Genomic DNA, 26424 nt, shown 5'->3' on the forward strand with positions numbered 1-26424 from the left:
AAGACCCCTTTGCTGGTAAGTGACAGAGCTGGAATCATCTACATCTGTCTCCAAAAGCTAGCTTTTCCCACAACACCAGTGCTGTTTAACCAGGGGGACATACCAGCATCACGTAGGAACCTGAGAAAATACACACCTCCTGGATCTCATTCCTGTCTGAGAACCTCTCGGCTGCCTTGGAAGGACAAGGGGCAAACACTGAATCTGGAGTTGAACTGTCTACCCACCTGGCAAAATTCTGCTTGTAACGCCAGTATCTATATAATCACCAGAACCTAGTACTTACTGTGAAAATTCAACTGAAACTTTTATTATAGACTCCACCCCTTCACTCACAGTCGGGAGCAGGCAAATGAAAGTGCTTGTTTTAGTCCAGCATTTCTTGGGGGGTTCCCAGGGCCACTGCACAGTATACCTACTTCTTGTAGTTTTACCAATCCACATTCTAGTGCTTAAAGGCTCTGAGAAGTCCTGCAACAAAGAACCTCTTTCTCTCTGGTTTACACTCAGGATTTCTCAAACTTCTTTTTTTTTTGTGGTACGCGGGCCTCTCACTGTTGTGGCCTCTCCCGTTGCGGAGCACAGGCTCCGGACGCGCAGGCTCAGCGGCCATGGCTCACGGGCCCAGCTGCTCCGCGGCATGTGGGATCTTCCCGGACCGGAGCACGAACCCGCGCCCCCCGTATCGGCAGGCGGACTCTCAACCACTGCGCCACCAGGGAAGCCCTCTCAAACTTCTCTGACCGTGAAAACTGTGTATGTGTACCACCTAGTCACAGAATATGCTCTGTGAAATTCTGCTCTACTGTAGGTATCACCTTCGGGCAGCAGGACTGAGATGGAGAGGAAGAAAATCCACGCTAACCTTCTCTGCAAAGTTAGCTGACGTTCCACGCAGGCTGGTTCAATCACACATCCCAGGGGCTGCCGCCCTGCCAGGCCCTCCTCTCATTGTCTATTCCCTCCACGAGAGGAGAAGCGATCGTCCAGCTCTCCTCGGCTTCCTGTCCCTCCTCTTGACCTCTGGGCCAAAGCCAAAGAATGGTTTGTTCACGCCCTGGTGCCCGACCCCACTCTACCCAGAAGGAAATCCATGAGTTGGGCTCGTAGCAGACAAGTTCAATGAGGATGTGAAGTGGGAACCCGATCTTGAGTGAAGACCAGGAAAGCCTTTGACCAGCTCCGGTTTTCCTTTCCTCTGGTTCCACTGACCTCTTCCTCCACAGCTCCTCTCCTCATGGTTCCTAATGAAAATCCTTGTCCCTGGAAGACCTTGGGAATTGATTCGGCTAGTCTGAGTTCAGCACATCGACTGCAGAGACGATATCCTCTTAGCTAGTGATCTGTTTTGTGTTGGATTGACAAAACATTCCAAAATCCAATTTGCTGTTGCGAATCCTGGTTCACGGAGAACGCGCCGTGGAGAGGGCGGGGGGTAGCCAAGCTTAGCTGGCAAAGAGAGGATGCCTGAGGTCTCGCACACACCTGTTGGCACGAGTCTGAGCAGGCCAACGGTGGCAGCCATTCCTGCTGCTGCCCGGAGGGGTGGTGATGAAATCCGAGTGCACCCTTTCAGCCACCTCAAGTTTGGCAGAAGCTTCATTCACTTCAGCGTAGAGGAGAAGCCAAATAAATAACGTGCAGAATAAAAGGTTGTGGTCCAGAGGGAAAAACCAAACCAACTGCAGCACCTGCCGATGCTCCCTGACGTGTTCAGGCCAGAGAGGTCAGGTCAGGCAGCTCAGTAGGCCCGACGTTCAGGTGGGACAGCACCCATCCAGGCGCACGGGCTCCAGCAGGGCCTCACTGCCCATACCTCTCAGAATCGGGATGTCATTCCTAACTAAGAGTGTGCACAAAGACCTTCCTCACCCACAGCCCGTTTCCACCGATTTCCAGTGAATCTCTGCTCCAACACCATATGGTCCAGGCACCCAGCACAGCATGACATCCACAGACAAAGATTCCTTCCCTGCCTCTGTCTTCCAAAATCTGGAACCCTAGGGCTAATCAATGAATGAGCCAGCAAGTATTGAGCACCTACTATGAGCATCTTTCCCCAAGAACGAAGAGACTAGGTACCGCGTAGCAGCCCGGGGCATTCATTCCATCTTAGTTCCCAGACCAGCAAAATGAGAATAAACAATCCCCACCTTACAGGGTGATTTGAAGGATTAAGTGAGAGAGTGCCGTTTCTACAGCGCCAGCAAATTGGAAGTAGCCACTGGGAGAGCTAGACTCCTACCAGCACAAGACTCAGAGCCTCACAGGATGAAAAGCAGAGAGCGGGACACACTCATTCACTCCTCCTCCGTTTTTTCCCAGGATGAAACAGGAGCTGACAAATGAGGCGAGAGTCACCCTCAGAAACCGAGCACTCTGCCAGAATGATCCTCGCAATTTCACAACCAACGACAGTCAAGGATAAGGCTCGGCCCCATGTGATGAAGGGGGAAGTCGAGGTTCAAAACATGAATAGATTTGCCTGGCGTCACAGAGGCGGTCCAAGGGAGAAACCAGATCTTCTAAACTTCACCCCAGCCCACTCTCCCACAAACCTCCCCAGGGTTTGCTAAGGATGCAAACTGCATAGTAACAAGGAGGGAGGTCCGTCTGCCTAGGCTGAGACCTGGCTCCACCCGCTACCAGCTGTGTGACCTTGGACAATATCCTCACCTACCCCCCACCTCCCCCCATCTCAGTTTCCTCGCCAGGAAATGGGGAAAGTAACGGTGAGCGCCTCTCTGGGCTGTTACAAGGAAGACATGGGGCCAACCTGTGCAAACCCTTAAATGATGCCTCCCCCAAGTAAGTGCTCAATAAATACTAGCCAGCGTCGTCATCATTAATTATTATTATTTTCCACTCTCTTATTTTCACAAGGACAAATACCAACGTCCTCACCACCTCTTCCCTGGGGAGGCTGATGCCACCTGACCATAAGCACGGGGATCCTGGGGCTCACGCAGACTCACCCTGGGACTCGGGAAGCTTTTCTTCCAAGCTGCTTCACACCAAGCAGGGAAGCAGCCTCCTCCTTCTGGAACAAGGCCTCTGTTCTGGGAATCAGGACCCCCTGCCTTTCTCCGCTTTCAAGATCCATCTCTTACCACTTCACAGCAGAGCCCCCTTCCGTCTCCCTGCTGACTCCACGTTCCTGCCACAACTAAAAGGCTCCAGTCTGGACAGTAAGGAGGGAAGAAGGAAGAGGGGGTCAAGTCCAGACCAAGGGAGGGGATCAGGTGGCGGTGCATGGTAGGGAGCAGTGGGACTCACAGCTACTAAACAGGAAGCTAGTGTCCGCAGGGTTGCACGTGGACCCAGCCTCGATCACCAGAACCTATCGGGCAATTACCCTAGTCACGTGCATCTCCCCAACAGTCGTTTGATTTATTAGTGCGCCATCTTTTTAAAATGCCGCTTTTAAATATAAATAACACTTAATCATCCAGCTGTCGTTAAATTCATGTTATATTGATTTCTTGGAGTGCCACAAATTTGAGGGCGAATGGGCCGGTGGATGTATGCACAAGGCCACGAGGTGGATTAGCAAGGGGGTGGGGGAGGGATGGGAGGAAAGGGAGGTGGGAAGGAGGAGGGGATGTCAAGGGAGAGAAATGAGCCCTGCTCAACTGCCGGAGGGTCTGAGCCAGTTTCACATTGGGCAGCGCTGGACACAAATAAGAAGAGGAGAAGAGAGCCCAGAAGGACTGGCGCATCTGTTGCACAGACTCATCACAGCCTAGAGCGCGGGTCGGTTTTCTGTTGTCACAGCCCATTGCTGAAGCCACCGCAACAGGTCTCCGAGGTGGCATTCTCTGTGCAGTGGTTTCTCCGGGTGAGCAGGGGGGAGAAACGACTGAAAAAATGCCCCCTCGCTGGCTAGGAGGAGAGCGATCGGCAGCCGTTTCTTTGCATCAAAGCTTGGTGATAACTAGGAGTTAAGCGGGGGTGATTTCCCCACCCCCTTAGCTCTCTCTCCACTTCAGGACTGCTGCCTCCCTAGAAAGCCCCCACTTAATTCCCAGCAGCCCTCATTGTGATTAAAAGGATCCGAGGCCAGGTGTAGGCAGACTCTGCCCTGCAGATTTCCCTGTCTGCGGGGAGCAGCGGCTGCGGCAGAAGCAGCGGGCGAGGGAGAGGTGCAGAGAAGCAAAAAGGAAACAAGTTGGTGGCCTCAGATTCCTCCGGAAACGTTTGCAGAGTGTGTCGGTGGGCATCCAGAATGAAGTGCTGGGAGGACAGAGGAGAGCACGGGAGTACCAAATAGGGCAAAAAGAACGGCTCGTGGGCAACCCAGGCCGCGCTCTCACAGCAGAGGCGCCTGGAGCACAGCCCGGCAGCAGCGAGGGTCTGCTGAAAAGAAGCTTTCGCGGTTGGGGCTTTTCCAGTTTGATTCCCTTCCGAGCAGTGAGGAAGACCCCAGAGAACTTAAAAGGAAGGTCACAGAGGAGTGGTGGAGAGGGAGAGTGGCAACGTGACATGCTCCGGGGCTGGGCCAGAGAACCCGGAAAAAATGAGATGTACAGCCAGCTTTACATATGTTAATTAACGCCTGCTTTGTCCTAGAAACCAAACTGGTACCTAACACTAAGTTCGGAAAGTGTGGGGATTTTTTGACCCACGCTAAAAAACGTTTAGCTTATCACCGGCATAATGACTGCTGGCTTAGCGTGAATGTGATGGGTCCTGAGCCTGCAAACATCCGAGAAAGGAAAGAAGGTGGGGAAGGAAGCAGAGAAAGGGGCAGAGGTCTACGAGGAAGACGCACAGCCATTTCAGGCAGCTCTGGACCGCACCTTTTTGCCCCTTCAAGGTCCCGTGAGGAAACGTCTACCTGGGAGCCACCCACTGTCGCTGGAGTTCCCTATTTCTGTAGAAAACCGTGTGCCGCCCCACGCGTATGTGGAATCTCCCTGGCCACTCACCCAAAGGGCATGCGAGCAAAGTGTTCCGGTTCTTCCACAGCCCGAAAGACAGAGCTGGGTCCTGTTGTCACATGTGGATGGACGAGCTGACCACATACAGCAAGGCTCTTTGAGAAGGCGTGTGCATATCTGGGTATGTGTACACACAACCACCATTCTTAAAAAGAAAATAATGTCTGTTCCCCTGACTGGGTTCTCCCCATTGTGAGAGCTTTGCTTTATTCCATCTACCCTTTTTCAATCAATCAAAGGGCAGCTCACACAGCGCACAGCGGGGAACACAATCTCCCTCCCGGGGACGTCTGGTTCTTTGCTCCCCAGCCTAGCCGAAGACCTTTTCAGGAGCTGAAAAAAGTTTGGAAATAGCAGAGATGGGGGTACGAAGAGGGCCCTTTAGTTCAGCACCCATCTTCAGGATTTACAGAATTAACCAAATCCTGTGCCCAGCACTGAGGCCCACTTGTTCAAAAGAATGTTGCCTCCTTTCTCCTCATGTTCTGGAAAACTCCCAACATATTTTTCCCACTGGTGGGTTTGTAGGACACTCTGAACACATGATCTTGTATAGAGAGCACAAGCTGATTCCATTTCTTGCCAAGCTGCCCAACAAGCTACGCCAAAAGGGACAGCTATAGAAACGCAGAACTTGGCTATATCTATATTCAACTCCAAAATAATGCTGTACCTGGGTCTCACATTCTCCTCCCTACAATTGAGCCCTGAATGAACTGGCCTTTGGCCACCCCCCCGCAAAGTGGGAACTATGAAAAACCCCTTTTGGAACCCCACCCCCTCCCACCTCCTCCAGAAAAAGTTTGAAAATGAGCAGCCTGTGAAACTCCAGCCGGGGAGAAAAAGAAAGGACGAGCTTTAGGGAAATAGAAGCTTGAACCACAGGCTCTGGAGAGTGATTCTCCACGTCAAGAGCAGCCTGGCTCTGGGAGATGCTGCCAGACCCAGGAATGCCTGGCCTTCTTGTAGGGTGGACACTGCTGAGGTGGTCATGGGGGGGGACCCTCCTCCCTTCCTGCACTGCACCCCCCTCCATCCCCCTTCTAGTTCTATTTCTCAGACACACCGCTCGGAAAGGCATGTGGCAGGTGTTAGGCGCGGGCACAGGGGAAGCAGCCCCACGCTTCCCTGCACAGTGCAGAGAGGCTAGGGACACCCAAGTGCGTGTAAGATTGCTGCTGTCCACAGACTGGAGACGTGAGTAGGTTAGACGTTTTATGGAGGATCCGACCCCACACACTCTCCCTAGACAAACAACACACCCAAAGCCATGCTTAAGCCCCTTCCTGCCTGAAATCCAGGCGCATTGCCGGGAAAGCAGTGCCTCGCTTCAGAAAGGCGTTTGTGCTGCCTCTTACTGGGGAAACGCAGTGTCTGTTCCATATGCACCGCCCTACAGAACTGCCGCCCCATCCGCCTCTGTGGCCTCCTCCCCGCGCGCTGGGCCACCACGCTCTCCAAAGATCTGTCTGAGTATCTGTCGGTCTGTCTCGCGTTAAAATCCCACGGTGCGCAAAGGCCACGGAGCAGAGATTACATTGGGCGGGTCTCCCAAGACCATTACTTCTCCTGTTTTTTAAACCAGCCAGGGATGCCAGCGGCTGGGAACTGAAAAAAATCGCTCCCTCAACGTAGCCAGGTGGGAGGGAGAGGCAGTAATACACAGAATCCCACCCCGAAAGTCCTGGTTAGAGAAGTCTGAGTCCGGGAGCGTCAGAGGAGAAAGAACATGGGAAATACCTGATCCGGCCGCGCGGCACCTACGTGGGTGTCCAGGTGGGACGTGGGCAGGTGCGTGTGCATGGCGTGTGCCCGTGTGTATATGTGTGTGCGCCCGTGTGTGTGTGCGTGCGTGCAGGGGGCTGGCTCCGGGGCATTCGAGGACTCCGGACCGAGCCGGCATCTCCTCCCGCGCTGCCCTCGCCCGCCCGCTCGGCCGCCCGGCCGGCTCCTTACCTGCAAGCGCCGCTTTGCCTGCTTCAGCGGGAGCGCCGCATTGACACTGCAGATGGTGCCGGTGCCGCTGCCTCTCGCCCTCCTCTGAACGTGTGCGTGTGCGCGCGTGTGGCTGCCTCCTCCAGCCCCAGCCCCGAACCAACGAACGCGAATACTCCACCGAGGCACGGGGAACCCGGGGGGAGGCCAGGGAAACGGAGGGCGAAATCAGAGCCTACGGGGCTTGACAGCTCCTCTGGCGGCGTCCAAGGTGGGCAGAATGTCCAACAAAAAGGTCGGGAAATGCGGCTCGCTTCCAAGCACCCCTTTCCCCACCCACCCAGCCCTGGAGCCCGAGCAGTAGCGGCGGCTCTCGGGGGCTGCGGTGGCGACGCGGGGCCGCCCCCTTCGTCCCCACCCCCGCGGGCTGAATGTCCTTGATGCCAAGCGGGCACGGCGGCGTCACTCCGCGCCGCCCATGCTCGCCAGGTCGGGCCGCTGCCCGGGCGAGGCGAGTGCGCGGGGGACCCGCCGGGGAGCGCTGTTGGCGCCTCGGCGCGCCTCCCTGGGTAGCGGCGGCCGCCCCCCGGCCACACGCGGCCGGCCGCGCCGCAGCTGCCCCCGCCTCCACCCGGGGCCGGGCCGGGCCGGGCCGAGGGGCCGGAGCTGGGGGGCCGCTGGAGCCGCCGGCTGCTCCCCGGGGAGGCGCGGGGCGGCGGCGGCCGCCGGCGCTGCGGCAGCGGAGAGCGCGGCCGCGGGCCGAGCCGGGCCTCCCGGGCGCGTCCCCCGGCCCCCCGGGCGGGCTGCTTGCAAAGTTTGCAGGGGGCAGGGAGCGGGGCCGCCGCTGGCTCGGCCGCCGCCGGAGCTCCCGGGCTGCCTGCTGCCGCCGCGGCTCGCTGCTGCTGTGCATTGAAGCCCGGCCAAGCGCTGCAAAAACTCCAGCTGCCTGGCGCTCTCTGGGTCCTCCTCTCCTCCCTCCCGCCCTCCCCGCTTCCCAGCCTCCCTCCCTCCCTCGCCTCGCCCCCGCCCCTCCCCGCCGCCCGCCGCCCGCCAACCGCCGCCGCTCTCTCCCTGGCTCGTGCTGGCTGGCTTGGAGCTCGGCTGACAGCTAGACCGCCCGAGAGCTGCCGGCAGAGGGGGCAGGGGGCAGGGGACGCCTCCCCGCACCCCGCGCCCGCCGCCGCCCGCCTAGCCCCCGCTCTCCGCTCCCACGTTTGCGGACACCCGCCGGGCGACCCTGCCTGCGGCTGTGTGAGGCACACAGCCGCCTCGGAAGGTCCGGATGTGGGCGCCGACGGTCGGAGGGACCCGCAGGTGCTCAGAGCCGACACCGACACAGGCACCCATGCCGAATCAGAACCCCGCCCCAGAACCCTCACACAGGACCTGAGGACGGGGAGGCTGGGTGAGATAGCATGGGTGGCCAAGGGCGCTAGAGCTCGCTGGGTAACCTGACTCGTCTAGTCCTGTTTCTACTAAGAGGCCGACCGGCTCCTCTCTTCTCCAAAACCCTAGATCCTAGGCAGCACTGTGCCCATCCTCCAAGAGAAACTGAAGGGATTCCCACACTTATCTAGCCCCAGACTTCCACGGATTCCTCACTCATCCCCGCAACACCACAGCCCCCCAAAATGGCACCATCAACTGTGCCCACCCCATGGGCAACCACCAAGGATGACCCTCGAAAGGAGCCCATGGTTTCTGGCTTCCTCCCTCATGGCTGTCCACTTTCCTTTTTCCCCACAGCCAGCAACTTCCTGTCCATTCCTGTCCTCCCATCAAGACACCTTAAGGGAATCTTATTAGGTGGAAATGACTGACAACAGCATACATTTCTATGCCTTCCTGTAGGGCTTCTATTTTCAGAGATCAGAGTTGTAAACCAGGGAGACTGAAACCAGCTGTGTGCTGACAGGGTATACAAGCCCCAAGGTGCACGGCACACTCGGGTCAGGCCGGGCCCACCTAGACAGGCCTTGCTGAAGCTTTGCTTTGGAGAGGTGGCTGCCTGGACGAGAAGGAGAGAGCCACGCCAGACTGAGGATGAAACCAGACGTTGGGTTGTTTGGCGGAAGGGTATTCCAGGAGACAGAGTGGAGCCTTGAGAGCCTCTGGTCCTCTGCTGAGTATCGCAGGGCACAGAAAGAAGCAAGGAGTGATCTTATTAGCTTGCGTTAATACATTGATCCGGCTCCTCTCTTCTCAGAAACCCCAGATGCCAGACTCTAGATAAGGCATGCGATATCAGGTTAGTTTCAGAAGTCCAGAGAAACATAACGAAATAACTCGATGCTGCTGCTTCTTGGACCTCCATCCGGAGTTGAGGAAGCCCAGGGCCAAACGTGTCTCCAGGCAGGACTGAGACTAGGGACAGACAAGCCAGGCGCCCAGGAGGCACTCACACTCAGGGCTCCTTCTTGTCAGGCTGTCCTCACCCTGGTCGTGGTCCCACTGTGAGGTATCTTCTCTAAAATTGCTACACGGGACCATCTCAGGCCTTTCCCAGAGGTGACAGCCCAGACAGCCCCATGAAAAACCCTAATGGGTTACTTATGGAATACAGTTCCATAAAAGTGGGAGGGAGGGGGGATCCTTTCAAATGTCTGTTTGCCACTCAGCTTTCAGGGCATGCCATAAAAATGCTGGAAGAGGGGGAGAGGGAGTGAGAAAAACAGCTCTGCTTCCATTCTCAGCCATCTAGCATGTATTTTTAATACAACTTGATTTTTTCACTTGTAGCTTGTGTGTGTGTGTGTGTGTGTGTGTGTGTGTGTGTGTGTGTGTGTGACTATTGCTGGTAAGACACAGGTCCATTTTCTGATGGATGGATGGGAAGTCAAAGATCTTTTTTTTTTTAGCGGTAGCAGATAAAATGTATTTATTATTCTTTATCTCCTGCCTAGTGTGTGGCGTCATTTATTTTCATTCAGAGAAATGAATGCCATGTGGTGCCTGGCATAGCCAAATGACAGAGAAGAAGTGAGGCAAAGAGCTGGCCCGACAGTGGGCAGGTGAGGGGCGCCAGTGGGGCTGAATGGCCAACGGTCTTTTCCTTCCTTCCCCTTCCACTTAACAACCAGGTGAAAGGTGTGCTGAATGGGGCAGTTATAATGTCTCCGTAAGGAAGAACAGAGCAGTCAAATTAGCAACAGTGTGGGACCTGATTTTTTTTTTAATTATGATGGCCCCTTGGATTTGCTCTCTCAAGGCTGGAGAGTTGGGAGATGGGTTGGGATGAGTAGTGCTCTAGACCGGAAGTTAGAAGACCTGGGTCCTTGAGCTGGCTCTGACATCTGCCAACTCCATAATTCGGGGGTAGATCAGACTTTCTCAGTGACACTCTGTCTTCTCACCTGCCCCATTTACCCCTTGGAGATAGTGACATTCAAGGGAGACACTATCTATTCATGCGCTTGGAAACTCTAAGGTAAGTGCGATACACACGTAAGGGATCAGCATTGCTTTTCAAAGACCACGTCTTTTTTAAATAGCACCACACAGTGAGGGCTGGAAGGTCCTCTGCCATCTTGACCATTCTCGGTGGTCAGACACACTAGGAAAGGCAGCCTCCATACTGGTTCAAAGCAGGTTTCTGCAGTAGGTACAAACCCTCCTAGCTCCCACACGGCCCCCAATCCCACCGGCTGTGGAGCGGCAAAGAGAGACACGAGCTTTTCTCCTGCTGACAGTGGGTCTGTAAGTCACCCCCTCCCCCCACCCCCCCCCACCCGGGGACGCTGAGTAGGTCGTTGGCTGGCTTACGGCCACAAGAGGGAGAAGCTAAATGGCGCATTGCTTCATAAAGTCCTGTGTTCTAAGGAGGCTACTTTTGTGGCAATTTGGTGGTAGTTTATTGAGGGGTTTGAGGAGTAGAGTTTTGGCTCATCTTTCAGGCTGAATAAAAGGCCAGATTTAATAGGAGAGAGGAGAAGAAATCCTTACGTTTTCCTTCACTTAGCCACCACTGTTTGATTAGTCTAGGAACAGAACTTCTATTTAAGTTGATTAAAAGCCAGATTTGCTCATTAAATAAATCACCAGAGCCTGGTGGTACTATAGAGAATTTTCCCCCCCAATAGCTGGCCTCATGGCTGGGTTTCAGACGGAGCACCCGGTGCTGGATGAAAAACGACAGGCAGTCCGCGGCTTAAAAACCTAAATTGTGGCGCCACCTGCAGGAGAGTAGAAATATCAACATTATCCCAACTCAGCAGAGACTGGGAGGAAAGAGCCTTCCTCCGTGACCCTGCGCTGGAAACAGAAGGCCAGGGTTCCAGACAGCGAGAAGGGCCCAACTCCCCACTGACCCCTGATTTCCAGGTGTGTCACCAGATGTCCACCACACACTCCAGCGGGCTGCAGCCTTCTGAAAGCTGCCATTTCGTGGTACGCGCAGCTGCTCTCAAGATTCTCAGTCTATTGAAACAAACTTATTCTTTCCTATTTCCTAAGGGGTTAAGTCAGCCTCTAACCCAAGCGTTCTATTTCCAAGACTCCAGGCCATAAAATAGTAAAAACAGGACGGAGAAACGACTGCCCTTGGAGGAGGGTGGAGGAGGAGCGTCCCTATGTCACCCCACTTCCTGATTGTACTTGACCTTGGTGGCTGGGTATTGTTAGTAGACCCAAACCATCTCAGGCTTCTCCAGCCTGTGGGTGCTAGCGAGGACACAGTGATGGTCACATCTGAATCTCATCTCTCAGCCTTCTCCTGCTCATGCAGACTTGGCCTCCACTGATAGCCCCCTCCCTGTCTCCTCCCATGTGTCAGAGACCCCCAAGGGTGGCTGTGCTGAGCGGCAAGTGTGATCGTGTTATTCTTCACAGGCCTCGTCATGGAAGTCCACTGCCACAAGCCACGTGATGGAAGGACACCTCTGCATCACCTCTGCCCACCTATACCGCTGGGCAAGGCCAGCCCCACCGCTCTGCTGTGGCTTCCCAGGCCACACCAGGGGTCTGGTGCCAAGGTGGGGGGGGATGCTCGCTCCCTTCCCCCACTCACACACCGTATGGATCTTGGTCATCTGGGCCCCGAAGCAGCTCCCACACCTCCCGGGGTCTAAGTCTTAATCCCCTTCCTCCCCAGACGCCTTCACCTACCACCTCTCTCCAGCATTCTTCCTTCTCTTCCAACTAATGAGCAAACTTGTCTTTTCAACTGCAGGGATCAGAAATGGGAGGATGCAAGGGGTGGGGTAGGCATGTGACCTAACTCAACTGGCCAGAAACAGCAGAGTCCCAGCTCTGGCCAACTCCATATCTGGCTACAACAAGAAAATGTAAACACTTCCGTGTGACCCTTTTTGGGGGTTCAGTCCCAGGAGGCGTGAGGTCCTACAGCACGCCTGAACTCCAAGAACCAGATGCCATTCATGGCCTCCACATGAAGGCTCCGTCTTGCCTCTGCCCCACTCACCTGCCAAGTAGCTTAAGTTAGTCACTTGGCCTCTGTGACTGGGGTACAAAGAGCACAAAGGCCTCAGTTGTTTTCCTTGTACTGAAGATGGATTTGTGCTAATGAGTTAAAAACCTTATCTGGTAGCACACATTTCCAAGATGATTGCCAGGTTGTCTGAGTATAATCTGCTAAGAGACTGTGATAACCAGGATCCAAAATAAACCTAGTGATCCTTGCCAACCGGTATTCATGCCGTCCTGCAGTCCCCGCCCACAGAATCAGAGACAGGGTGTGACTTCCAAGGCCAGGTCATCCAAGACGTGTCAGCTCCCAGCTTGGTCTCTTAGATCACTCGCTCTGGGGTATTCGGCCATGTGGTGAGGACCCTCAAGCAGCCTTGAGGAGAGGAACTGAGGCTTCTCACCAAGAGCTGGCACAACTTGGCATCCCACGGGGGAGCCGCCTTGGAAGTGGGTCCTCCAGGCCCAGTCAAATCTTCAGATGATTCCAGCTTTGGGTGTTTTTAACTGAGGTCCCAGACATTGTGGAGCAGAGACAAGATGTTGCTGGAGGTGATTGGTTACACAGCCAGAGATAATTAAAAATATAGTGACTTACAGAGGGAATCGTTCCTCTGACCTTGGCCTCAGTAGCCGCTAACTCTTATTCTTTGAGCCCACTTGGCTTTAGAATAAGAAGGACAGAGGGGGGCATGCTGGATGCATGATACTGACTATACTGGGCAGGAATGGGCACCAGGATGTGCCCTGCCAGGAACTCCCTACAGAGCCCCTTAGCATATCTCAATACGTGAAGTGAAAATGAGAAAACCCAGCCGGGGGCTGGAAGGCACAACACACAGAATGTAGAGTCGTGCTCACCTGAAGCGGATGTGCGCAGTTCTGGCGTGTCAGCCTCAGGAACACCCCACACGGAGGCGCAGAGCAGGGCTGGAGCTTGTTCGTTTTAACAAGCTGCCTGGCACAGTGGTAGAGAATCCGTCTGCCAATGCAGGGGACAGGGGTTCGAGCCCTGCTCCAGGAAGACCCCACATGCTGCAGAGCAACCAAGCCTGTGTGCCACAACTACTGAGCCTGAGCTCTAGAGCCTGTGAGCCACAGCTGCTGAGCCTGTGCACCACAACTACTGAAGCCCGCGTGCCTAGAGCCCATGCTCCGCAACAAGAGAAGCCACCGCAATGAGAAGCCCGCGCACTGCAACAAAGAGTAGCCCCCGCTCGCCACAACTAGAGAAAGCCCGCGCGCGGCAACGAAGACCCAAGGCAGCCATAAATAAATAAATAAATAAATAAATAAGATTTTAAAAAAAGCCAGAAAGACCCCACTGTGTGCATCTGTCCCCAACCCTGCATTCAGTGACACTATGCTGATAGCTGGAAACCAGCCATGGTGGAAATATTTACACCAGGGGGATCAGCATACACTGCAAACCAGGGCTCTTATCTTTGTGGAGAGCCAGTTCTTAAACCTTTCCCAACACAGCACTGGGCAGGGCTAGCGACGGGCCAAGATAAAGCAGGTGAGTGCAGACCAGGCCTGCTGATCTGCTCAGATGACTGTTCATGGGTGCCCAGCAAACGCAGCACCCACATCGGCGCAATTCAGTGTCGCTCTGGGCAGAGAGGGTTCCCTTCCGCCCATGCCCCACCCCTAGATCGTGAGAAAATGTTACTACATACCTTTTCTAGTAGTTGTTTTTCCCAAGTCCTGTGTCTAAGGAGCCTTGTCTCATATTTTTTGACACTAGAATCAAGAAAGAAAGTGATGTCCTTTCCCTGCTAGGCAAACTGAGGCAAGGGATGTTGAAGTGACACATCTCAGGTTACACAGGAATCTGAAATGTAAACCTGTGCACCGGTCAGTTACTCTCTCCACTTCAAACTTAAGATGAATACCTTGGGTTTGGCAACAATTCTATTTTCATTCCCTCAAAGCACTGCTGTTAAAATTACGTTACACCCATGCAATAGAACACAGTATAGATCTCAAGCAAATGAAGTAAATCTATGTAATCGATGCTCTGAAAAAAAATGCAGAAAGGTATTTGTGTATATGTTTGCATATTTTTGAATGTAGAGAATAGTGCATACATATCTATATAGTTTTATATATACACAGAACATTTTGGAAGGATACAAAAAACACTTACCAGCAGAAACCTCAGAGTGGGAGCCAGGGTGACATATATTTTATTGTTTCATTGTATATCTTTTGTTCTTTTTGACATTTTACCCTGTGCAAGTATTACATTCTCCATTTTTTAAAAAAGCTAGTTTAAAAGGAACAAAAAAATACTGCCGCTAAAAGCATCTTCATCACACCACTCTCTCTCCTCGAATCCAGCCAACCACTCCTCCATCCCATCTGTATCATATCCAAGCTTGCTTTTTGTTCTACTTTCCAACTATCTGCTCCATCTTGCTCCAGGCCCCACGCTTCTCTGGGCTGCCATGAAGGTACAGAGCAGCCTGTCTGCCCAGCACGATGGGGTAAACATCCCAGAGAAGTTCTCATCTCTCATTTCCTAAAGACCAGCCAGCGTTCTACTTGGCCTGAGGACTTCTGTTTGGCACTAGTTGATTAGAAGGAGATTCCAGGAATGATGCAGAACATCCTTTCCATGCTAAAGCAAGTAACTTTAGAGCAAGTCAAAGGCAGTTTTCTTCTCCACCGTGGTCAGTAAACTCATGGACACTAATACCCAGAAATGGTACAGGCTGAACATACGATGGTGCCAGGAGGCGTTTAGATATTCACAGGTAAAAAGCTCCACACTGAGTTGTTGATCTCAGCAGGAACAGTGTAGGGGCAGGTAAAGGACTAGAGACAGGCAAACCTCATTCTAGTTTGGAAGGGTGAGAATAATGTATTGATAAGTTCTGAAAACTACAAACAAATGAGCTGGGTCCAGATATTGACCACTGGCTCAGTAAAGGGCAGACGTATGATTATTTAGAAAATGATATGGTGAGCACTAAGAAAAGGCCTGGCATTGTCAAGAACAAACCCTACCAGGTTGGTCTTGTTTTCTAATTCAACGAAGTGGTGACGCTTTCACATCAAGGAAGTATAAGAGAGAATATCTGAATTGCATCAAGGACTCTTTAATAAGACCCTTGTAGCGCATGGGGTTATGTGGGCTGGAAGGATTAGCTGATTGAATGGTGAGACCCCAAAGAGGGTCCTCAATGCATCAAGACAGCGTGGAGGAAGGTTTTCTTGGGATCTGTATCAGAGCTCTGTTCTCAAACTAATCCTGTTCTACAAATGTACTAATAACTTGGATAAAGATGGAAGAGACACAATCATCAAATTTGCCTATGACTGCAATGAAAAAACAATAAATATAAGTATTTACAATCCTCCCCTGGCTAAGGAGAAAGAAACCTTTGCTTAACACTGGGCATTTTTGGTGTTAATAAGGCATTTTGATGTTGACCTGGGGGCACCATGCTGAGGAATGAAAAAGTGAGAGAAGCTGAACTGACCTACATTTGAAAATATATGGAGCTCTCCAGAAAGAAAAAGGATGTGGCCGGGGGAAAGAATGGAGCAGCACCCTGTGGGGGAAGGGGGCATGAGGATGGGTGGCAAGAAGGTGGGAGGAAGGCTGTGAGCACGGGGACCCCAGAGGGACGTGAGCATCGGTCACAGAAAGGGGTTTTTAGGAAGCCTTTCAGAGTACATGATGTAATTCCTTCTTTTGATGCCTCCTCAAGAGACTATCAGTAGAAAACTCTGCAATTTGTCAATGCTTTGAAAAGGTTGATTTTGCATTTCTTTTGGATATATCGTCAAGTTGGGATGGATCTTAAGGCAGAATCAAGAAGACCCCGTTTTATTCAGGCTACAAGTGCATGATCAAAGCCCCTCAGCATAAAATAGACTTTCTGAATTCGAAGATAATTTTGCATGCTGAAATTATGGGGCAATTTTTAACAAAATGAAATGTAATATAGATACGACCGAGGTTCTATATGTGCGCATAGGAAACAACTCTGCAAATACAGGATCAGGGAGATGGGACCACATTTTTTTTTAAAGTATAAGCTAACGTTGACAATAAGCTCTCTATGCGACTCAACAGTGAGAGGCTGCCAAAGTCGATGGAATCACAAGCTATATTATTAGAGAATGGAGTCCCAAAGGGGACGGTGACAGCCCTGCTCTGCTTTGAGACAGTTAGACCACACCTGAATTACTGCTCCAGGCCCCACGCTTCAAGAGTGGTCAAGCCCGGGCTTCCCTGGTGGCGCAGTGGTTGAGAGTCTGCCTGCCGATGCAGGGGACATGGTTTCGTGCCCCGGTCCAGGAAGATCCCACATGCCGCGGAGCAGCTAAAAGAGTGGTCAAGCCCAAAAGGGACTTAAAATCCTATTATATTTGGAACAATCAAAGATGCTGGTGATGTCCAGCTTCAAGAAAGTAAGGATCAAGGAAACATGACAGATTCAAATATTTGGGAAGGGTTGCTGAATTAGCTCTATAACTTCAAGATATTGAAGTAGGATCAATGAATAGAATTTATCTTATGTAGAGATATTTTGGCCCAATATAAGGAATGCCTTTCTAATAGAGCTCTCTAAAGACAGAACAGATTTTCTTGGGTGGTAGTGAGTTCTCCATCACTTGATGTATTCAGACAGGAAGGAGGGGCTGCTTAGGTGAAGACTGGAGTTTGGATGAAATAACCTCTGATGTCTCTAAGGGTCTGAGGTTTTAGTTGTTTTGTGTTTATTGTTGTATCCTCCACAGTGCCACGGGCTTTGCTTTGACTCAGTAAATGTTTACTGAATTAAACTGCAATGATTTGAGGGTAACATCTAGGGAAGATAACCAAATCCAGCCCCAACCATTACCAAGGAGAGGAGTCAAGGGTGAAGTCGGTCAGAGAGTGAGATGAAGGGCATGAGTAGACACACAGCTACGTTAAACCCTGCCTCTTCCTCGCTCTGCAGCTGTACACCTCATTCACCAGGTACACCGTCTTTTGCCCGGTACAGGCCTGTATGGAACCATTTTCCATCATTCACTCATTGAACACTCATAAAATCCAGAGTTCTGAATTTTTATTTTTTTCCTTTGGCTTTCAAACTACCCCCCACTCCATTCCTTCCTCCCCAGGTCCCCAGTCTTTCTTTTTGGGCGCCCACATTGCTTTTCTCCCCCTTTCCCTTAGTTTCTTCCTACTCCAGTGGGGGATCCTTATCATTCTTCTATTCCTACCCCTTTAACCTCAGAAGCTTTCTATGGCTACCAAGGGCCTGACTACCAGCCCAGGGATCCTAGTGTCTCAGAGAAGTCACAGGTAATGGGCTCAGGGTCAGCTTGTGTCATCTGGTCGCAGGGACTGTAACCTGAGGACTGGACAGGTTTTTGTCCCACATCTGACTACACTGTGGGCGTTCAACAGCCTGTAATGACTGCTCCTTCATCCTCTAGTTTGTCTTAAATGATCCGAACAATGGCATTCTCATCACCGCCCCCGACGCCCAGGGGGAAATTATTCCACTGTCGAAAGCGCCTCTCTGTAAAGGAGTGTTGTGGGCTTCTTCTGCAGGAGTTCCAAACCTTCAGTCTGTTCCCTTTGTCATTCCTAATTATGCTTCCTCCCATATGAACAGGATTATTGACACCTCATCGTTTGTTCTGTAAATAAAACTAAAGCATCCTATCGCTTCTGCTCCAGTGATTTCATCAGCGCCTTTCGGGCCTGGTCATACTTTCCCTTCCTGATTCGTCATGCTTAATCAGGCATAAAGCTACAGCAAGAGAGAATATATCTTAAGAAAGAAAGAAGGAGTGAGTGATAATGATGGTGACAATGATAAGGATTTCGTCCAAAGACCAAAGCCAGATATCACAGGTTTTCATGAGACTGTAAAGGTTCTGTAAGATTTCATGTTGACTGTAGAGTGAAATAGGCCAAGGGGACACTCTGCAGCTCATATCATGTTTAGGATCATCCATTCAATAAACATTTATGAAGTGCCTGCCATATGTCACTGCGCTACGGATCAAAGCTGCTTCAGGCATAGTCCCTACCTTAGGGGTTTTCAGGTGAATGGGAGACAACATAGTAAGCAAATCAGTGCAGCAATATGTTATCGATGCTAAGATAGAAGTATTCGCCAAGTAACAGGGGAATTAGGAAGAGAGTGTCAATTCAGAAAGCAATTCTTCTTGATTCTGATCATAACACCACATTGAAATTATAACTATTCATTTTCTTATTAATAGTGCCTCTGCTGTTACAATATTTTTAAAATAAGGCTCATCTCAGTGAGAAATAATAACAACATTAACATACGTTCTAATCAGGAGGATTTGGAGTACGAAGCTACATTTGAGGCGTGGGCAGGGGGAGGGTAGGAATGAACAATAAGGGTCAGCAAGCAAGAAGGGTTGCAAAGGATGCAGGTGAAAGAAAAAAAAAGTATATGTTCTTCAATGTCAGAATTTTAAATTATAGACATTTGATGATGGTACAATATTTACCTAGCACTTGCATAGACGTGCTGATCACTTTATCTTTTAATATCCCTGTTTCATAAATACTGAACAATTCCCCCAGGGAATAAAACCAAGGACTCACGTGGGCAGGTAGTTCATATCCATTCATTGTTTTTTTTTTTTTTTTAATGTTGAAGATCTTATTGGCTTTATTCAGTGATTTATGAATCAGACAGCACCCAATTTAACAGATAAAAAGGAGCTCCCTATACATTCTTTCTTTGATTCATTTCTTATATGAATATATTCCTAGTTCCTCCTAGGTGCCAAGTTCTAGGGCTGGGGATAAGATGGAGCCCAGGACAGTAGGTCCCTGATCTGTACAGCGTGCACTGCGGATGAAGGCAAGAATGAACCAGCTAAATGAATGAACAGGGTAATTTCAGGTAGTGGTTTGTTCTATGAATAATAAGAGAATATGGTGCTGTGAGGTGAGGAAAGGTTTCTCTCAGGTGGTAACCTCTGAGCTGAGGCTTGAAAGACAAGAAGCAACCAGCCAGGGGAAGACGTGGGGAGAGGAAGGAGTCAGTACAGGGGCCCTGAGGTGGAATGTAGAGGAAGAATAATCCTCACTTCCAAAGAAGGCAAGCTTTGGGAACCATGCGAGAGTCAGTGTGGGCAGAACTTTGCAAGGGAAAGAAATGGAGCAAAAGCCCTTAGAAACACACGAGCAAACAGAACAGCATACACATCCAGCTGCTTAAAAGACATTTAATATCTCACATGAGTAGCCTGGAGTTAGGTGGTTCCTGGTCTAGTGCAGGGACCCCCTGAGGTTACCAAGGATCCAGCCTCTTTCTATTTCATCTGTGTCTCATCCTTGGCAAGTCGCATTTTTGCCCTTAGACTTAACTTAAGCCCCAAAGAAAGGCAAAGAAGCAGTGCCAGAAAGCTCTTCTGGTGTTGCTCTCCCTTCTAACAGCAACTAGAGCATTTCAGAATGCTTCCATATACCTGACTGGCAAGAACTGGGTCACAGAGCCACTCCAAGCTGCAAGGGAGGTTGTGAAATGAGTGTCTGGCAAAGAACAGGATTACTAACACTGATTTGGACTAATCGAGATCCCAGGAGTCACCCCCTGCAGATTGGATCAACGTGGAGAGCCTTGGAACAGACGAAGGAGAGAATAGCGGGTCATAGGAACGCAGGGCCATTCACTGGGGTCCCTTTTCAGGGTAAGAAGGGAGAAGGAGGGAGTATAGAGTAATGGTAAGACCCCAAGATCTGGAATCAGAAGACATGGGTTACAATCCCCCCTCTGGGAATATTACCCAAACCAATTTCAGCCAGAGTTCCTTCATGTATAAAATGGAAGTGACAACAGCACCTACCTGTCAGGCAGGCTGTGAGGAACAGAAATTGTCAGAGTGGGTTGTTAAGTACTTAGCGTGTTCCCAAGATTCTATGGGGATGCAGGGAGAAAGTATTAGAGTAATTTCCATTTCTATTTATTCTTCTCAGCCCTTAAGCATATCAATATATACTGTTATATATTATATAATAGTGCATAATATATAAATATCATACTATATAAATAATATATCATAATATATGCATATAATATACATACTACACTACAATAAATGTACATATGTTGGGACCACTCAAAAAACTCACTGATAAGCCTCCAGTGTTTTAAAATAAACAGTTTGGAAACACTTCTTTAAAGTACACAATGCGTATAAGGTACTTAGCACAGGACTGGGCATGTATGGAGCCTTCAGAGAAGGCTGGTGGCCAAGCTGCCTTTCAGATGCAGTGGGATTGCGATTTTTACTGGCACGAGCAGGCATCTGTGACAGTCCCTCCCAACTCCGCTCTCAAAATGCTGCACATCATGTATTCTTCTGCCACCTCAAATCCCTCTCCCAGAAAACAGGATTACAAGCCACGCACCACGCCAGCGGCTCCCAGGAGCCATTATCGTGTAGCTTCCCCAACCCCTGGCATCTTCTCTTTGGCCAGGTGGGCACTTCTGTGAAGGGGTGAACAAAGGCAAGGAGGAGGGGAAGCCAAGCCAGCCAGGGGATGAGACCTGCCGGCAGGGGAAGGAAAAGGAAAAGGCCCCTGTGGGAGGGGACAATTAAAACTCAAATGGGGTTTGCGAATATTCTGTGCAATTCCTCTCTCCCTGTGAACCCTGCCTCCCATTAGCATGGACGAATGAGAAATGCCCGTATCTCCTTTTCATCCACCCTCAACTTTCTTTGCAGGGACTCCGGGCACTTTAGGAAGAACATCTCTTTCCTGCCCTGAACATCACCTCTGCGGTGGGCATGGGTAGAGAAATAAAGTCACAAGGTCACTTAGTGGTTCAGCTAGAATACACCCAGGAGTCATGACAGCCGATTGAAATCACTTTTCTCATTAAAAGTACAAAGATAAAGCTTCCTTTATAAATACGAGGTCCTTAAATATTATCTGTGGCCATCAGTTCTGCTGGCAGTGCAGGCATTGTTTGTTTATTTAATTTAACCTTTTCTTCCCCTCTAAGCTTCTGGGTTTGCCTTTAAAAACCCACGCTAAGCTCTCACTTAACGATTTGACCAGCTCCCCTTTAGCTCCCTTTAAACGAGCTGCCGATAAAGGAATAAACTTGCTGAAGAAATAAGCAGTAAGCCCCCTGAACACTGTAGTCCTTTATGCTGCCGCTGTCCAGGCTGAAGGCCCTCTCAAATGAATGGAGAGATAATGCTAATGGAATTACACATTGTGACTGGATCAGGGGCTGCCACGGGAAGATAAATACCAAAGCAAGGCTAAGGCATTTAATCAAAAATAAACCCCCTGCATGTCCCCTTTTTTTCCTTCAGAGTTAAAAAAACAAAAACAAAACAAAACACAAAAACCCAAGGCCTTGATTTGCCACATATATTACTTCACTCCCTTTCTGCTATTATTCCAAATTATTTGGTTTAGGGGAGGTCCCACATACACACACATTTGGAAGCAAATTAAATTAGTAAGAGCCACCCACCCAACATGTGTTTACAGTGACGTAAATGACACCGTGGCAAACCTCTCAGAAGATAAACTGTATGTGGATTAATTCGTGGAGATGATATGGCGCTTATCTGTTTTGTTTAGGCTCAATTTTAAATAAGATAAAATTGTTGGGCCCTGTGATCTGCCTGGTGAAGCTGTTTACCGCATAACTGACATGCAACAGGGGCTGTTACGAATATAGATTAGCAAGTGGCAGCGGCTGGTGGTCACCTCCTTCCTGCTCACCCCTGCTCCCCTCGAGTGGTATTAGTGACGCTCACAGAGCATGGGTCTGACGTCCCAGCTCGGACCTGGGTCCAAAAAACAAATAACTCCATATAATGGTAATCCGTCCTCTTTGGGGTCTCATGATGTGTCCTGATTCATTCTAAGATTAAAATGAATTTAGCGACACCTCTCTAAGGAACCCGTGACATCCAGAGCTTATTTTTGTAAGTCACAGAAGTGGATTCTGCTTCTCTTACACAAACAGGGGGCTTACAGGAAGAATATCAGGGACTCATAGGAGTGGGATGCCAGGGGCTTCTGGAGGATGACCAGGAAGAGACCCGGTGAGGCCAGCCTACAGGAACAGGCTAGTTGGAGTGTTGCTGCGGCCTCTGCGTCATGGCATCACTTACTCAGGGGACAAGGCCCAGGAGAATGGGTCTGACGGGCTGAGTCTAAGGCGTGTGTCTATCTGGCTACCTGGAGATAGAAGGAGGGTCCGCCCTTTCAGATCGGAGAATGGGATACACATACTATCTTCCAAGGAAGTACCACACAATAGGAAACTCTCCAAGGGGGAGATCAGGTGCTCATGAAAAGAGGTGGAATGATGGGCACCCCCAAACTGGCAAGTGACTCCTTTACTAGGGCTGAGAAAAACATGCTGGGGACCCCTTGTTTAGTCTGACGTCAAGTAGGAGACAGCTTGCAGTAATGAAAAGAGCTCTTAAGGATGAATTAGGAGACCCAGACCTAGGCTTGGGTGCTAAGGCAGATCTGTCTGAGCTGAGGCAAGTCCATTTCCCTCTAGCTCACTCTTATGGGTTGAATTATGCCCCTGCCAAAATACGTAAGTTAAAATCCTAACCACCCGCACCTCAGAATTGATCTTAATTGAAAATACGGTCATTGCAGGTGTAATTCATTAAAATGAGATCACACTGGAGTAGAGTGGGCCCCTAATGCATAATAATTTATACAAAGGGGAAATTTGGACACAGACACATGGGGAAAATGCCATGCTCTCCATAACTGGAGTTATGTTGCCACAAGCCAAGGAACTACTAGAAGCTAAGAGAGAAGCCTGGAATAGATCTTTCTCTAGTGCCTTCAGAGGGAGCCTGGCCCTGCCGACACCTTGATCTCAGACTTCTAGCCTCCAGAACTGTGAGACAATGAATCTCTGTTAAGCCACACAGTTTGTGGTACTTTGTTACAGTCGCCCTAGGAAGCTAATGCACTCAGCTTCTGTAAGGGGAGTGGGTTGGATCTGGTTTGTGACTTTCAAACTGAGTCTTGACTTGAGTTTGAACTTCCTCAGAGTCCTAGGAGTTCTTGACAGCATCCTTTGAAAACTAAGAGGCCAGGTGATCTCCAAACCCCCTCCAGCGCTCTCTAAATTAAAGCCCTTTTAAGTTTGGACAAAGCAGTGTTCAAATTTTTGGAAAGGATGTTCCAGGGGCATTTTTTTTCTCTAGCTGTGTGGATAAGCTAGTGCCTTAATTGGCCCCATGCCAGTCTCCATTCCACACACACCCGCCCTGCTTTATCAGCCACTGAGCCCTAGGAAAATGAGGCGACTTCATCCAGTTTGCAGATTTCTTGGTCTAGTCCAGTGACATGTCCACTCAGACACATACATCTTTGCTGGGCTTGGATCCTGGAGACTCCATCCCATTCTAGACCCTGATCCAGCCAGTCGGCAGGTTCTGTGACCTACCACTCCCTCTTCTCCCTACATCAATCCCCAGTATCCAGAGGCCATGTCCCACGCCTCATAGAACAATATATACCCCTTTGAGATGTATGTGATGTCTTTGTTTCTATCTTTAAACAGAGGAAGAAAGATCATGATGTCACAAATATTTGGGGGTACCAGGCACCATGCCAGACCTGATCGCACACACGTTAGAAGGCTCTACGTGACGTCATGATGCTGTGGGGACTGACCGACTATCTGTCTCCCAAGCTCCATGCAAATGGGAGCCACTGTGCCACTTGGGTTTGAATCCTCAGATCCAGGCAGACAAACCGTTAAGTGCCACAGTTGAAGATCCAAAGAGCTATCTCCTTCCTGAAGCCTATGGTATTTTAAAACCTGGAAAAAAGGGGTGCATTCACAACATCCAGACTCCACGTCACAGCAGAGAGGAAGACTTGTCCAGCTCCGCTCGCCCGACCTGACTCTGCTCCTGCATCAGTAGATCTGTGACTCCCACGCAGAGGGAGATCTCCAAGAGACAAAGAAACAGAGGCTGCTGTTCTTTCTTCCTGCAAGTTTTGTTACAAAATTGTTTCATACATACATGAACAGTTTAAAAATTACTGAAGTGAACACACAGATACCCTCCACTCTCTGCCCAACGGTCATTATCCCTCAGGCACATTCGTAGGCATCGTGAAATGTCACTTCTAGATACTTCAGCGTATCTCTCTTGGGAATAAAACGGTATCTTACTTAACTGCCATACCATTATCACACGTAATAAAATTAATAATAATTCCATAATATTATCAAATATCAAGTCTACATTCAATTTTTTCCATCACCCTAAGGAATGTCTTTCACAGTTTTGTTGGTTTCTAATCAGGATCCAATCAGAGTTCACACGCTGCATTTGCTTGCTGTGTCTTTTGAGCCTCCTTTAATTCAGCAGAGTCCTCTAATTCCTTTCTTTCATGACACTGACTTTTTTTTTTTTTTTTTTTTTTTTTCCAGTACGCGGGCCTCTCACTGTCGTGGCCTCTCCCGTTGCGGAGCACAGGCTCTGGACGTGCAGGCTCAGCGGCCATGGCTCACGGGCCCAGCCGCTCCGCGGCATGTGGGATCCTCCCAGACCGGGGCACGAACCCGTGTCCCCTGCATCAGCAGGCGGACTCTCAACCACTGCACCACCAGGGAAGCCGACACTGACTTTTTGAGGATCCTGGGCTCAAAAATGAAATGTTTTCCGTTCTCACACTGTCTGTTTCCTCCTGGTGTTGTGTGACTTGTCCCTCTATCCCCTAGAGGCGGCCGCCATCTTGACCTACCAAAAACTCTGATTGTGAATTTAAGCTAAGATGGAAACAAGGCTGGATGGTCCTGTTCTACAGTCCCCTGATCTCTCTTTCCACCAAGGGCAGGCTCCATACCAGCATCTCCACCATGGCACTGCCATGGAATGCTCAGTCCTGCCAAGCCACTGCTCCAGGACCACTGCACAGCAGTGCTCTCCCTTCTCCACACCCTATTGCCTCGGAGGTCCCTGGACACAGCTGGAAACAAACAAGCAGTGCCACAAAAGATTACAAAGATTTAAAGGTTTCTCGGTGATTTATGTCTCTTTAATTAAGGGCTTTTAAGCTTTTTAATTAAAAAGTTACAGAAGTTGTCTTTACTGCTGGAAAAAAAAAAAAAAAAAACGTGTTCATGGTTGACTGCCTGCCTGAATTAAACAGCATCAGATCCCCAGGCTGGCTCCATGCTAGACCCCTAGAGCTCATTTTCAGGTTAGGGGGAAGGAGGTCAGTGAGAAATACCATTAAGAAGAGAGGCTGTGACAACTTTCATTACTTTTTGATGATCATGCAATAATTTTCCATGATAAATCATCCTATTGCATCTGCAAATTTAGAGGCAGAATCTAAATGCCAAAAAAAAAAAAAAAGCACTGGGACCTGGTTTAAAGGGATTTACTTCGTCGTTGACGAAGCAGAGTCAGAGTTGATGTTTTATTACTAATTGTTTGATAGGTTCTCAGGTCACACTAATCATGTGTGGTATATGATTGTGCAGAGTTTTAATCTGGGCTCCATGGAGAGTCTGGAGCCAACATAAGAATCCGCTTCTGAAGCTAGATGCAACCCTAGACTGGCAGACTGTCTGAGTCATTTGCACAGTTCTGTGGGCTCAGCTCAGGTATCAAGACACCTTCTTCTATTCCTTATACAGGATTATCACCCCTTGCCTTTGCGTTCCCCTTGGATTTATTTTTAACATTCACTTTTAATTTTTCCTCCATTATTCTCTGAATTACATTATTTATGCCATGTCGTCTCTTCCTCTGGTGTGCCATTGAGCTGCTACAATCTCACCTCCCCAGCTCCCACCCAGGTAGAAGTTACAACACCATGATTTGTATCCCCACTCTACCATGAGCAGAATTGTTCCAAAATATCTTAATCACTTTATTCCACTTTTCAAATGAAATATGTCTATCTCCTTCTACTCAACTGTAAGCCCTAATGACCATAATTTGATCATCTTTTTTCTTTTCTATTCTACTAGATCTTAGGTCAGAGAATTGAATCAACCATACTCCTAGCTCATGACACATTCATTCCTGTATGGCCTCTCTCCATTCATTCATTCATTCTCGTACTTACGTATTCCCTTAATTCCCCTTTCTCAATGCTGTT

At 49.8% G+C, this 26424-nt stretch overlaps 1 protein-coding gene across 1 annotated transcript in view; it reads right to left on the minus strand.

Moving 5' to 3' along the window:
* The window catches only part of CHCHD3 (coiled-coil-helix-coiled-coil-helix domain containing 3), a 538892-nt gene that overhangs the window by 67280 nt on the left and 445188 nt on the right, over positions 1-26424 (minus strand). The gene's annotated exons all lie outside the window — the stretch shown is intronic.

The sequence above is a fragment of the Stenella coeruleoalba genome, assembly GCF_951394435.1.
Source record: "Stenella coeruleoalba genome assembly, chromosome: 9".
Lineage (NCBI taxonomy): Eukaryota > Metazoa > Chordata > Mammalia > Artiodactyla > Delphinidae > Stenella > Stenella coeruleoalba.